Below are 13,749 nucleotides of genomic sequence, written 5' to 3'. Positions count from 1 at the left end.
CGTATACGATAACTTATACATTTCCTTCTTCCAAATTAGTAATTCATATCAGTAACAACACCACAACGATATCAACTACTATATGCAAGAAAACTATCCTAATATTACAACAAGTCCTAAAACAGCCCATCAATTATAACAACACAATACAAATTCTTAACTACACTTAATCCTCCAATTCCACAAGAACAGCCCATGAAATCAATATAAATTCTAGAATAATCTAAGATTCCATTTTGACCAAATTGTACAAAGACCAAATCATCACTAAAACATGTAGGATGGAATTAATCCTTACCTTAGCAAGCTTGAGTTGATCAAGAATTTCCATGGCCGTGAGCTGCCATGGCTGTTGTAATCTCTATTTCTTTCTCCAATTGAACTTGAAAAATTATCAATTTAATTATGTAAAGGGGTGTCACGACCCAGCCCCGTGGGCCATGACTAGTGCCCGAGCTGGTCACTCGTATACGTACCTGTTAGATATAGTCAAACTGAATCTAAGAACAATATGGAAACTTGCAAAAGAACTCCAAAGGTTCATAACGTTATCATATATATATCCTGATAACCTGTCTCCTGAGGAGTCACACTAATGAAAGCATAATATAATACGTAAGCCGACAAAGCTGCCACTATATGTCAATATGATACGCAAGCCGACAAGGCTGCCACTACATATCAATACCATACGCAAGCCGACAAGGCTGCCACTACATATCAATACCATACACAAGCCGACAAGGCTGCCACTACCGACGAACATATCCATAGCACATCATATTGACACAGCTGAACAAAACTTATACACAACCCACACATATGTCTACAGACCTCTAAGAGTATCAACAGTGAAATATGACGGGACAGGGCCCCGCCGTACCCCTGGATAAACATATATATACATCACAGGATCTGTACCAAAAGTCTAGGCTCCGGGACAATGAAGCTCTCCAAGACAGCTGGGTAGAAGTCCTAAGCTGGAGGATCACCAAATCGAGAAACTGTACCTGCGGGCATGAAACACAGCCCCCCGAAGAAAGGGGGTCAGTAAGAGATATGTACTGAGTATATAAAGCATGAAATACAATAAAGAGGATCATAACTGAAGTAGAGATTTCAGGAGACAATTATGACTTCAAAATACTAATACACTTGCCTTATGAAATGTAAAACATGCATATCAATATCATATATCATACCCGACCCATTATGGGACTCGGTGAATAAAGTCATCATATACCATCCTTGGTGCAATAATCACATCATCATATCATCATATCATATATATATATATATATATATATATATATATATATACCGTATCTCGGCCCTCTAGTGAGGGACTCAATGAACAACGCAGTGAAACTATGCACGAGAACGTACCCCGGCCCGGGACTCGGTGAAAGACATATTGAGGCATGCACGAGCAGAGTAGTGAGCAACCATATGGAAACTAACTCATATCTGAGACTCAATAGAATAATAAAAATGTACCATCATTTGATAATCAATACAACAGTCATATAAAGTATCCTTCGAATGTCACTATGGATTATATCAAAATAGACTTCAGGAATCATAGACACGTATCAAGACATAACAAAATAAGTTCTGGGAATCAAGTACATTAGCCATCCTAGTGTCTCTAAGAATAGGAGATTTTTGAAGTCACATATACGTCGTCTATTTGTTTCATAAAGATCATGCCAAAAGAAGGAAGGGTTTGCTTTACATACCTTTAGCGCTTATCCGCAATACAATATGTATATGCTGCCCGAAGTGTCTCAACCTATATTAAGACGTTAAGACTATGGTTAAGCTATGGAAAGGCATAAAACGTACTTCAACATTAGTAGCTTATTTCTAGGCGATTGGGCAGCACTTCCCCTATATCGCTCAATTTCCTCATATTTAAGCCAACTATACAACAACCAACACAGCATCAACCAAGGCACATCTAAGTTATCGCATCAAGAACTAGTTACAACAAGACCCAAGGACATTCCATACAACCCACACCATTCCAATATTCGATAATCGTCAACATAACGACTACGACATATTCAAGTTATTCTTAATAACCTATAGCCCTAAGACCTCATCGAAACGATCTTATAACAGCCCAACGATTACAACAAGTTCTTAAAATAGTCCACTAAAATATACTTCAACTTTAACCATCAATTTCCTTACTTTCATCATTTAATCCATGACAACAACAACAACAATACCAATTAAAATTAACTCACCATTACTAGCTTAAAACAACCCCATATACGGCCCAAACAAAGTTTCAACATCAACATACACAATTCTTGCATTCAATTCCACATCCACCAATTCATACAAAGACCAAATCATTTCTAAAACATGTAAAAGAGAATTAGTCACTTGTTGAAGATGGAAATGGTTTGCATGACTATTGAATTAGTCACCAACATATGGCTTTATATGCAGCCCCAATGATGGACACGTGCCCCACTATGGCATGGCCCAATCAGAATTGGCCATGTTGTAGTGGGGCCCACTTAGCCCACTAATGATTTGATTAATCTTAATTAGGCTAATTAATCCTTAATTAATCACTATTCCCCACTTATTAATCTAATCATGGTTAATTAATCGCTAATATCTACTAATATTTCTACACTAATTGTAGTTAATTTGCAGACCGTGCACTTATTAAAATCGGGGATTAAAAGTCCTTGCCTCATATCCCAAAAATAATCTTATCCTCGAATTTATGTCGATTAGCTCACAAATAATCCAATGTATAAAAATACGGGGTATAACATTCTTCCCCCCTTTAGAACATTCGTCCTCAAATGCTAAACTAGTCTTATAGTGTTTTATTAAAGTTTCGGGAAGGTCTCCTCTATGGCTATACCTACCAACCTGCACTTAGTAATTCACAGATGCCTCACAGGGTCACAATATTATATAGTCTTATCTACCGATCAATGTAATCAAGTAAGGGATTAATGTTACCTATAGGCATAGGGAACAAGTAGGGATACTTATTCTTCATCTCGTCTTCGGCTTCCCAAGTCATCTCTTCTCTATTCTTGTTTCGCCACAATACCTTGACGGAAGCCACGTCCTTAGTACGTAACTTTCTGACTTGGCGATCAAGTATAGCTATAGGGTTTTCCTCGTAGGACAGTTCCTCCGTCACCTGGACATCATCCACAGGGAATACTCTAGAAGGGTCACCAATACATTTGCGAAGCATCGACACATGAAAGACTGGATGTACTGCTTCCAAATCAGATGGTAGGTCCAACTCATAGGCAACCTTGCCTACCCTACAAATAATCTGATAAGGCCCAATGTACCTCGGGCTAAGCTTCCCTTTCTTGCCGAACCTCATTACACCCTTCATGGGTGACACCTTCAAGAACACCCAATCACCAACCTGAAACTCTAAGTGTCGATTATCTGCATATGACTTATGTCGACTCTGGCTGCCAATAATCTCTACTGAATAAGTTTCACTTTATCAACAGCTTGCTGAATCATGTCTGGGCCTATTAATTTAGTCTCACCAACATCAAACCAACCAATAGGTGACCTGCACATCCTCCCATATAAGGCCTCATACGGTGCCATCTGGATACTAGAATGGAAGCTATTGTTATAAGCAAACTCGATAAATGGCAAATGATCATCCCAGCTACCTCTGAAATCAATAACACATGCCCGGAACATATCTCCTAGCGTCTGAATAGTACGCTCGGCCTGCCCGTCAGTATGAGGGTGAAATGTTATACTAAGACTCACCTGTGTCCCCAATCCCTCCTGGAATGATCTCCAGAAGTTAGCTGTAAACTGAGCTCCTCTGTCTGAGATAATAGATATGGGAACCCCATGGAGTCTCACTATCTCTTTGATATATAACTTTGCATAGTCCGCAGCTGAATAAGTAGTCCTGATTGGAAGAAAATGGGCTGATTTTGTCAACCTATCCACAATAACCCATATAGAGTCATACTTACGTGGAGTGCGAGGTAAACCTGTAATGAAGTCCATATTAATTACTTCCCATTTCCAGGTTGGGATCTCTATCTGCTGTAATAACCCACCAAGCTTTTGATGCTCGACCTTAACTTGTTGACAATTCGGGCACTGAGCAACAAACTCCGCTATGTCCTTCTTCATCCCATCCCACCAATATAAACATCTGAGGTCATGATACATCTTTGTCGACCATGGATGAATAGAATAACGGGCATAATGTGCCTCTCCCATAACCTGTTGCCGTAACCCTGCAACCTCAGGTACGCATAGTCTACCTACATATCGTAACACGCCATCAGGTGTAACTTTACTGCCTCAATCTTCTGTGTATCGACCCGAATACCATCAGCTCCAACAATATTCCCCAAGAATGCCACTGAAGTCAACCAGAATTCGTATTTAGAGAACTTAGCATACAATCTCTGGTATTGGAGCACCCCAAGTACCGTTCTCAAATGATCTACATGCTCCTCTTCTGAATGTGAATAGACCAGAATATCATCGATAAATACATCACGAACATATCTAGGAATGGTTTGAACACTCTGTTCATTAAATCCATAAATACTGCTGGAGCATTGGTTAGCCCAAAAGACATCAGTCTAAACTCATAATGCCTGTATCGAGTCCTGAATGCAGTCTTCGGAATATCTGCCGCCTTCACCCGCACCTGATGATAGCCTGACCGTAAGTCTATCTTCGAAAAACATTTAGCACCCTACAACTGGTCAAATAAATCATCAATCCTGGGGAGGGGATATCTATTCTTTATTGTTACTTCATTCAGCTGCCTATAATCGATACACATCCGCAGCGATCCATCTTTCTTTCTCACAAATAATACTGGTGCTCCCCAAAGAGATGTGCTAGGCCTGATGAAGCCTTTTTCTAACAAGTCTTTCAGTTGCTCCTTTAACTCCTTCAATTCTGCAGGTGCCATTCTGTAAGGAGGAATAGATATGGGCTGAGTATCTGGCAGTACATCTATAGTAAACTCTATCTCCCGCTCAGGAGGAAGGCCTGGAAGTTCATCTGGGAATACATCTGGAAATTCATTAACTATCGGCACTGATTGAAGAGTCAGTACTTTTGCTTTCAAGTCATGCACCCGAACTAGATGATAAATATAACCCTTTCTAACCATCTTCTTTGCCTTGAGGTATGAAATAAACTTGCCCCTCGGCGACGCCGTATTCCCTAGCCACTCTATAATTGGTTCTCCTGGGAACTGAAATCGAACTACCTTTTCTCTACAATCGACGTTAGCATAACAAGAAGCTAACCAGTCCATAGCCATAATAACATCAAACTCCGTCATATCTGTTACATCCCGTATTTTTGGTACATTGGAATATTTTTAAGCTAATCGAGATATGTCAAGGACAATATTATTTTGGGATATGACATAGAGACTTTTAATCCCCGATTTTTTTTAATTAATGCACGGATTGCTTATAAATTTTATTTGGTATAGAAATATTAGTGGAGATTAGGGATTAATTAACCATAATTATATTATTAAGTGGGGATTAGTGATTAAATTAATACTAATTAAGCCGTTAGTGGGATTAAGTGGACCCCACTATAGCATGGCCAAATCTGATTGGCCTATGCTATGAGTGGGGCACGTGTCACTTCCATGGGCAGCATATAAGACTTTAGTTTGATGACTAATTGGTAGTCATTCATTTCATTTTATCTTCAACACAATATAGAGATAGAGAGAAGAGCTCATGGCTATGGCAGCTCACGGCCATGGCTGCTCTTGAAGAGAATTATGATCTTGATCCAAAAAATTAATTTTCCAAGGTGTTCTAACCATTTGAAGGATCAATAGCAATGTGAGTTTGATTATTGGGGGCAGCAAGAATACTTGTCTTTTTAATCTACAATTTCAGCAACGTTGAGGAGTTAAGTTTGTTAAGGTAAGATTTAATTCTCTTCTATATGTTTTTGAGGTGATTTGGAGTTTGTACAATTTGGTAAATGTGAATTGGATATAAGAAATTATGTATGTTGATATTGAGATGTTGTTTAGGCCGTGTAGGGGGCTGCTTTAATTGGAAATGGTGAATTAATTTTTATTAGCATTGTGTTTGTTGTTTTCATGAAATATATGATCAGAATGAAGGAATTAAATGGTTAAAGTTGAAGTTGTATTTGTTTTATGGGTTGTTGTAAGAACTTATTGTGATATTAAGCTAGGTTTCTTGCATATGAATGAATGATGTTGTTGTCGTGTGTTGCTGGTGTGATTCACGAATTTAGATGAAAGGAACATATGAGATAACGTACAAGAAGCGTATATGGTTCGCTTGGTGTATTCGTAGAGGCTCGTAAGATTATCGGGCATCTTTTTATGTTGTGATTAGGGGCTGTGTTGGGCCTGTTGTTATTCTTGTTGAATTGGAAGACTAAGTATAGTTAAGGTTATACATTGCGTCGTTATAATGGTTGGGCTGTTATAAGGTCGTTTCGATAAAATGTTATGACTATAGATCATTAAGAATAACTTGAATATGTCGTAATCGTATGTAGATTATTATCGAATGTTGTAATATGTGGGCTGATTGGAATGTCATGTGGGCTGTTCGGAGTGTTCTCGAATCTTGTCTTGATTAGTCTTGATGTAGTACTTAAACGTGTGGTTATGGGTGTTGATTTGGTTGTTTTATAGTTGGCTTGAATATAAGGGAAATGTCGCCTAATCTTCTAGAAACGAACTACTAACGTTGGAATACGTTTTGAACCTTTCCGTAGCTTAACCATAGTTCTTAACATCTTAATATAGGTTGAGACACTACGTGCAGCGTATACGCATTGTATTACGGATAAGCGTTGAAGGTATGTAAAGCTATCCCTTCTTTCTTTTGGCATGTCTTAAATATAAGTGACGTATGATATGAGCTTTGGGGTAATTCTATTCATAAGTTTCAAGTGTGATTCATGATTCTTATTCACTTCCTGATGTTAGAACTCTTAAGGTGATTGAGCTATTGCCTCTCAAGTCTTCTATACGTTGGATAGTAGTCGGTATGTATCAGCTCCTATTCATAGAGACTCTACGATGACTAATGTCCTTGACTTCCATAAGCTATTTCATATTATCTTGATACGTGTCTATGATTCCTGAGGCTCTATTTTGATATAATCCATAATGACATTCGAGAGGTACTTGACATGACTGTTGTCTTTGATTCTCAAGTGTTGTTAGTTATTCCACTTATTCTATTGAGTCTCAGATGATGATTTAGTTGCATGTGATTACTCATGATACTCTACTCGTGCATACTGTTATAGTGTCTTTCACCGAGTCCCGGGCCGGGTATGTATTCATGTACAGTTTCACTGCATTGTTCACCGAGTCCCTCACTGGAGGGCCGGGTACAATATATGTATATGATGATATGATTATGGCACCGAGTCCCATGATGGGCCGGGTATGGTATACGTGTACACGACTTTATTCACCGAGTCCCATAATGGGCCGGGTATGGTATATGATAATGATATGCATGATTTTGTTTTGTAAGGCACAGGTACAGTGATTTCTTGATTATCATACTTGTCTCCTGGAATCTCTACTTCAGTGACGATCTTCCTTAATGCATTTTATGCTTTATATACTCAGTACATATCTCGTACTGACCCCCTTTCCTCGGGGGGCTGCGTTTCATGCCCGCAGGTGCAGATACTCACTTTGGTGATCCTCCAGCTTAGGATTTCTGCTCAGCTGTTGAAACTCTTAGAGGTCTGTAGACATATGTGTGGGTTGTGTACAGATGTTGTTTGGCTGTGTTAGCATGACTTATAATTGGGACGCTCCCATACGTAGTGGCAGCTTTGTCGGCTTGCATACGTATATATATATTGGGATGTTATATGTAGTAGCAGCCTTGACGGCTTGCGTATTATGTCATGCTCGATTTATTGTGACTCCTCAGGAGATAGGTTACATGATGTATATATGTGACAGTTCTGGGACGACGTTTTGTTTTTACAAGTTCCCATATTATGTTTAGTTTCGGGTTGATTATAGCTAACAGGTACGTATACGAGTGTCCAGCTCGGGCACTAGTCACGGCCTACGGGGTTGGGTCGTGACAAAAGTTGTATCAGAGCAGTTCATCCTCGAAGTGTCTACAGATCGTGTCTAGTAGAGTCTTGTTTATCGGTGTGTTGTGCACCACGTCTATAAACAGGAAGCTACAGGACATTTAAGATGTTATCTTTCCTTCGTACTCTAGATCGTGCAATAGAGCTATGTTATCAGGATAATCCCTCCTTAATAGATTATTATGTTTACATTGATGCCTCCAAAGAAAGCGACGGCTGCCCAGAAGGGCAAATCAGTAGCAGGAGAGACCAGCCAGACTCGGAGAGTTACTAGGGACCGTGCCCAGTCTATGCCTGAGATTGTGTTCCAGTCAGCGAGCTATGCTACACCGCCACCTCCAGAGGAACTCAAAGCAGCAGCAGCTGTAGATCAGATGGCGGCTCCACCGCCAGCTCCCGAGGCTTCAGCACCCGAGCCTCCAGCTCCTCAGCCAGGGGCAGAGGATAGGGCCATGAGAGATGCAGTTCAATTGCTGACCAGATTAGTGGCAGGGCAGGCTCACAGGCATGGTCTAGGAGTTGACCATGCAGATAGATATGATAGTTTGAGGGCTCGTGACTTCTTAAATTGTAATCCCCCAGATTTCTACGGGTCAAGGCCTTGGGATGATCCGCGGGAGTTTATTCGGCAGATGCAGTGTACGTTGAGGATAATTAGGGCTTTCTGAGACTGAGTCTGTTAAGTTGGCTTCATATCGGTTCCGGGATGTAGCTATTAATTGGTATGAGTCTTGGGAGTTGTCTAGGTGTGAGGGTGCTCCTCCAGCTGTGTGGGATGAGTTTGTGGAGGCCTTCCTTGGCCATTTTCTACCTTCGGAGATGAGGCGAGCCAGAGTTGATAGGTTCTTACATTTGAGGCAGAATGGCAGGAGTGTTCGAGATTATAGTCTTGAATTTGATTCGTTGGCTAGACATGCGCCCACTGTTGTAGCTGATATAGCTGATAGAGTGCATCATTATGTGATGGGGCTGGATCGTTACTTGATTGATAGCTGTATGGTAATGGCTTCTCAGCCAGGTATGGATATTGCTCGGGTACAGGCATATGCACAGGGGGTAGAGGATCGACACAGAGGACGTCAGCCACATAGAGATTATGATAGAGGTCAGCATAAGAGAGCTAGATCGGCTGGTTATCCTGGTGAGTTTCGAGGCAGACAGCCTCAGTAGTATAGTAGATATTCTTCCCAACTAGCACGGAGTTCTCCCCCATAGTTTACAGGCAGGAGATTTTATAGTACAGGGTATTCAGGAGCCGGTCAGAGCTCCAGGGCTTCAGGTTCACAGATGAACAGGGGTTCGAGTCAGTCGAGGCCACCTTTGCCTCAGTGTTCTCGTTGTGGTAGGCCCCATTTTGGGGAATGCCGTTTCGCTACAGGTGCATGCTTTACTTGCGGTCATCAAGGCCATGTCATGAGAGAGTGTCCGTATGGGGGTAATCCAGGTGGTGCGGCTCAGCCTACTAGGTCAGTTGCTGGTTCATCTTCTTCTGTGGCTATACGCCCTATGGGGCAGGTTATTCATACACCAGCAAGCCGTGGTAGAGGTCGTGGTGGAGGTTCCAGTTCTAGCGGTCCTTCGAACCGCATATATGCTTTGGCTAGTAGACAGGACCAGGAGGCGTCACCAAATGTGGTTATAGGTATATTATCGATTTTTTCTCGGGACGTATATGCATTGATAGATCCAGGCTCCACCTTATCATATATATCTCTCTTTGTTGCTAGTAGAATCGGAATAAAGCCTGAGTTAATAGAACCATTTGAGGTAGCGACACCGGTAGGAGATTCTGTTATAGCACGACAAGTATATAGACATTGTTCGGTGGATATATATAGTCGTCATACCCTGGCAGATTTGATAGAGTTAGATATGACTGAGTTTGATGTTATTATGGATATGGACTGGTTAGCTTCTTGTTATGCTAACGTTGATTGTAGAGAAAAGATAGTCCGATTTCAGTTCCCAGGGGAGCCGGTTATAGAGTGGATGGGGAATACAGCATCGCCGAGGGGTAAGTTTATTTCATACCTCAAGGCAAGGAAGATGGTTAGAAAGGGTTATATTTATAATCTAGTTCGGGTGCATGACTTGAAAGCAGAAGTACCGACTCTTCAATTAGTGCCGATAGTTAATGAATTTCCAGATGTATTCCCAGATGAACTTCCAGGCCTTCCTCCTGAGCGGGAGATAGAGTTTACTATAGATGTACTGCCAGATACTCAGCCCATATCTATTCCTCCTTACAGAATGGCACCTGCAGAACTGAAGGAGTTAAAGGAGCAACTCAAAGACATGTTAGAAAAGGGCTTCATTAGGCATAGCACATCACCTTGGGGAGTACCGGTACTATTTGTGAGAAAGAAAGATGGGTCGCTGCGAATGTGTATTGATTATAGGCAACTGAACAAGGTAAAAATAAAGAATAGATATCCCCTCCCCAGGATTGATGATCTATTTGACCAGTTGCAGGGTGCTAAGTGTTTCTCAAAGATAGACTTGCGATCAGGCTATCACCATGTGCGGGTAAATGAGGCAGATTATGTGTACCTGAGGTTGCAGGGCTATGGCAACAGGTTATGGGAGAGGCACACTATGCCCGTTATTCCGTTCATCCGGGGTCAACAAAGATGTATCATGACCTCCGGTGTTTGCATTCGTGGGATGGCATGAAGAAAGACATAGCGGAGTTTGTTGCTCAGTGCCCAAATTGCCAACAAGTTAAGATCGAGCATCAGAAGCCTGGTGGATTATTACAGGAGATGGAGATCCCGACTTGGAAATGGGAAGTAATTAATATGGACTTCATTACAAGCCTACATCGCACTCCACGGAAGTATGATTTTATACGGGTTATTGCATAGTCCTCAGCTGAATAAGTAGTCCTGACTGGAAGAAAATGGGACAGAGGAGTTCACGGGGTTCCCACATCTATTATATCGGACAGAGTAGCTCAGTTTACAGCTAACTTCTGGAGATCATTCCAGGAAGTATTGGGGACACAGGTGAGTCTTAGCACAACATTTCACGCTCAGACTGACGGACAGGCTGAGCGTACTATTCAGACGTTAGGAGATATGTTGCGGGCCTGTGTTATTGACTTCGGAGGTAGCTGGGACGATCATTTGCCACTTATCGAGTTTGCCTATAATAATAGCTACCATTCTAGTATCCAGATGGCACCGTATGAGGCTTTGTATGGCAGGAAATGTAGGTCACCTATTGGCTGGTTTGATGTTGGTGAGGCTAAGTTAATCGGCCCAGATATGATTCAGCAAGCTGTTGATAAGGTGAAGCTTATTCGGGAAAGGTTATTAGCAGCTCAGAGTCGACATAAGTCATATGCAGATAATCGACGTCGACACTTAGAGTTCCAGATTGGTGATTGGGTATTATTGAAGTTGTCACCCATGAAAGGTGTAATGAGATTTGGTAAGAGAGGAAAACTTAGCCCGAGGTATATTGGGCCTTATCAGATTGTTCGTAGGATAAGGAAGGTTGCCTATGAATTGGACCTACCATCTGATTTGGAAGCAGTGCACCCAGTCTTTCACGTGTCAATGCTTCGCAAATGTATTGGTGATCCTTCTAGAGTATTCCCCATGGATGATGTCCAAGTAACGGAGGAGTTGTCTTATGAGGAGAACCCTATAGTTATACTTGATCGTCAAGTGAGAAAGTTGCGTACTAAGGATGTGGCTTCCGTCAAGGTATTGTGGCGAAACAATAATCGGGAGGAGATCACCTGGGAATCCTAAGAGGAGATGAAGAATAAGTATCCTTACTTGTTCCCTATGCCTACAGGTAATCTAAACTCCTAAATTGATTATATTGATTGATAGATGAAACTATATGTTGTAGCAATAAAAGAGGTTCCCCCGAAATCTCTATAAGACCTTATGAAGCAAGTTTAACATTCGAGGACGAATTTTCTAACTGGGGGAAGGATGTTATATCCCGTTTTTTTGGTACATTGGAATATTTTTAAGCTAATCGAGATAAGTCAAGGACAAGATTATTTTGGGATATGAAATAAATACTTTTAATCCCCGATTGTTTTTAATTAATGCACGGATTGCTTATAAATTTTATTTGGTATAGAAATATTAGTGGAGATTAGGGATTAATTAACCATAATTAGATTCTTAAGTGGGGATTAGTGATTAAATTAATACTAATTAAGCCGTTAGTGGGATTAAGTGGACCCCACTATAGCATGGCCAAATCTGATTGGCCCATGCTATGAGTGGGGCACGTGTCACTTCCATGGGCAGCATATAAGACTTTAGTTTGATGACTAATTGGTAGTCATTCATTTCATTTTATCTTCAACACAATATAGAGTTAGAGAGAAGAGCTCATGGCCATGGCAGCTCACGGCCATGGCTGCTCTTGAAGAGAATTATGATCTTGATCCAAAAAATTAATTTTCCAAGGTGTTCTAACCATTTGAAGGATCAATAGCAACGTGAGTTTGATTATTGGGGGCAGCAAGAATACTTATCTTTTTAATCTATAATTTCAGCAACGTTAAGGAGTTAAGTTTGTTAAGGTAAGATTTAATTCTCTTCTATATGTTTTTGAGGTGATTTGGACTTTGTATAATTTGGTAAATGTGAATTGGATATAAGGAATTATGTATGTTGATGTTGAGATGTTGTTTAGGCCGTGTAGGGGGCTGCTTTAATTGGAAATGGTGAATTAATTTTAATTAGCATTGTGGTTGTTTTCATGAATTATATGATGAGAATGAAGGAATTAAATGGTTAAAGTTGAAGTTGTATTTGTTTTGTGGGCTGTTGTAAGGACTTATTGTGATATTAAGGTAGTTTTATTGCATATGAATGAATGATGTTGTTGTCGTGTGTTGCTGGTGTGATTCACGAATTTAGATGAAAGGAATTTATGAGATAACGTACAAGAATCGTATATGGTTCGCTTGGTGTATTCGTAGAGGCTCGTAAGATTATCGGGCATCTTTTAATGCTGTGATTAGGGGCTGTGTTGGGCATGTTGTTATTCTTGTTGAATTGGAAGACTAGGTATAGTTAAGGTTATACATTGCGTCGTTATAATGGTTGGGCTGTTATACGGTCGTTTCGATGAAATGTTATGACTATAGATCATTAAGAATAACTTGAATATGTCGTAATCGTATGTAGATTATTATCGAATGTTGTAATATGTGGGCTGATTGGAATGTCATTGTTAGACCCCGTGTTTTATACGTCGAGTTATTCGCGAAGGAATCGACGTGAGATAGAAACCTCAGATTTTTAATTTCTAAACTAGAACTAATCGGTTATAAATTTTACTTAGTATATGAATGTTGTTGGAAATTAGGAACTACTTAATTGTGGTGTTAAGTAAACATTAGTGGCAACAATGAGCTAATATGAACATTAACATGCCATGTCCAAAAGATGACTTAAAGACATCTAAAATAAGGCTATTATGGAAGACATACAAATGTGCATTTAAATGTAGATTCATCCACAACATTTTCATCATATTGTGGACAACTAAATTGGAAGAAAAACACATGTGGGATTCGGCCAAGATGGCTGAAAATTGGAGGAGAAACGTTGAAGCATGCAATTGAATATTGAAGCA

The sequence above is a fragment of the Lycium barbarum genome, chromosome 6 (genome assembly GCF_019175385.1).
Source record: "Lycium barbarum isolate Lr01 chromosome 6, ASM1917538v2, whole genome shotgun sequence".
Classification (NCBI taxonomy): domain Eukaryota; kingdom Viridiplantae; phylum Streptophyta; class Magnoliopsida; order Solanales; family Solanaceae; genus Lycium; species Lycium barbarum.
Note: the sequence above shows the minus strand (reverse complement) of the source record.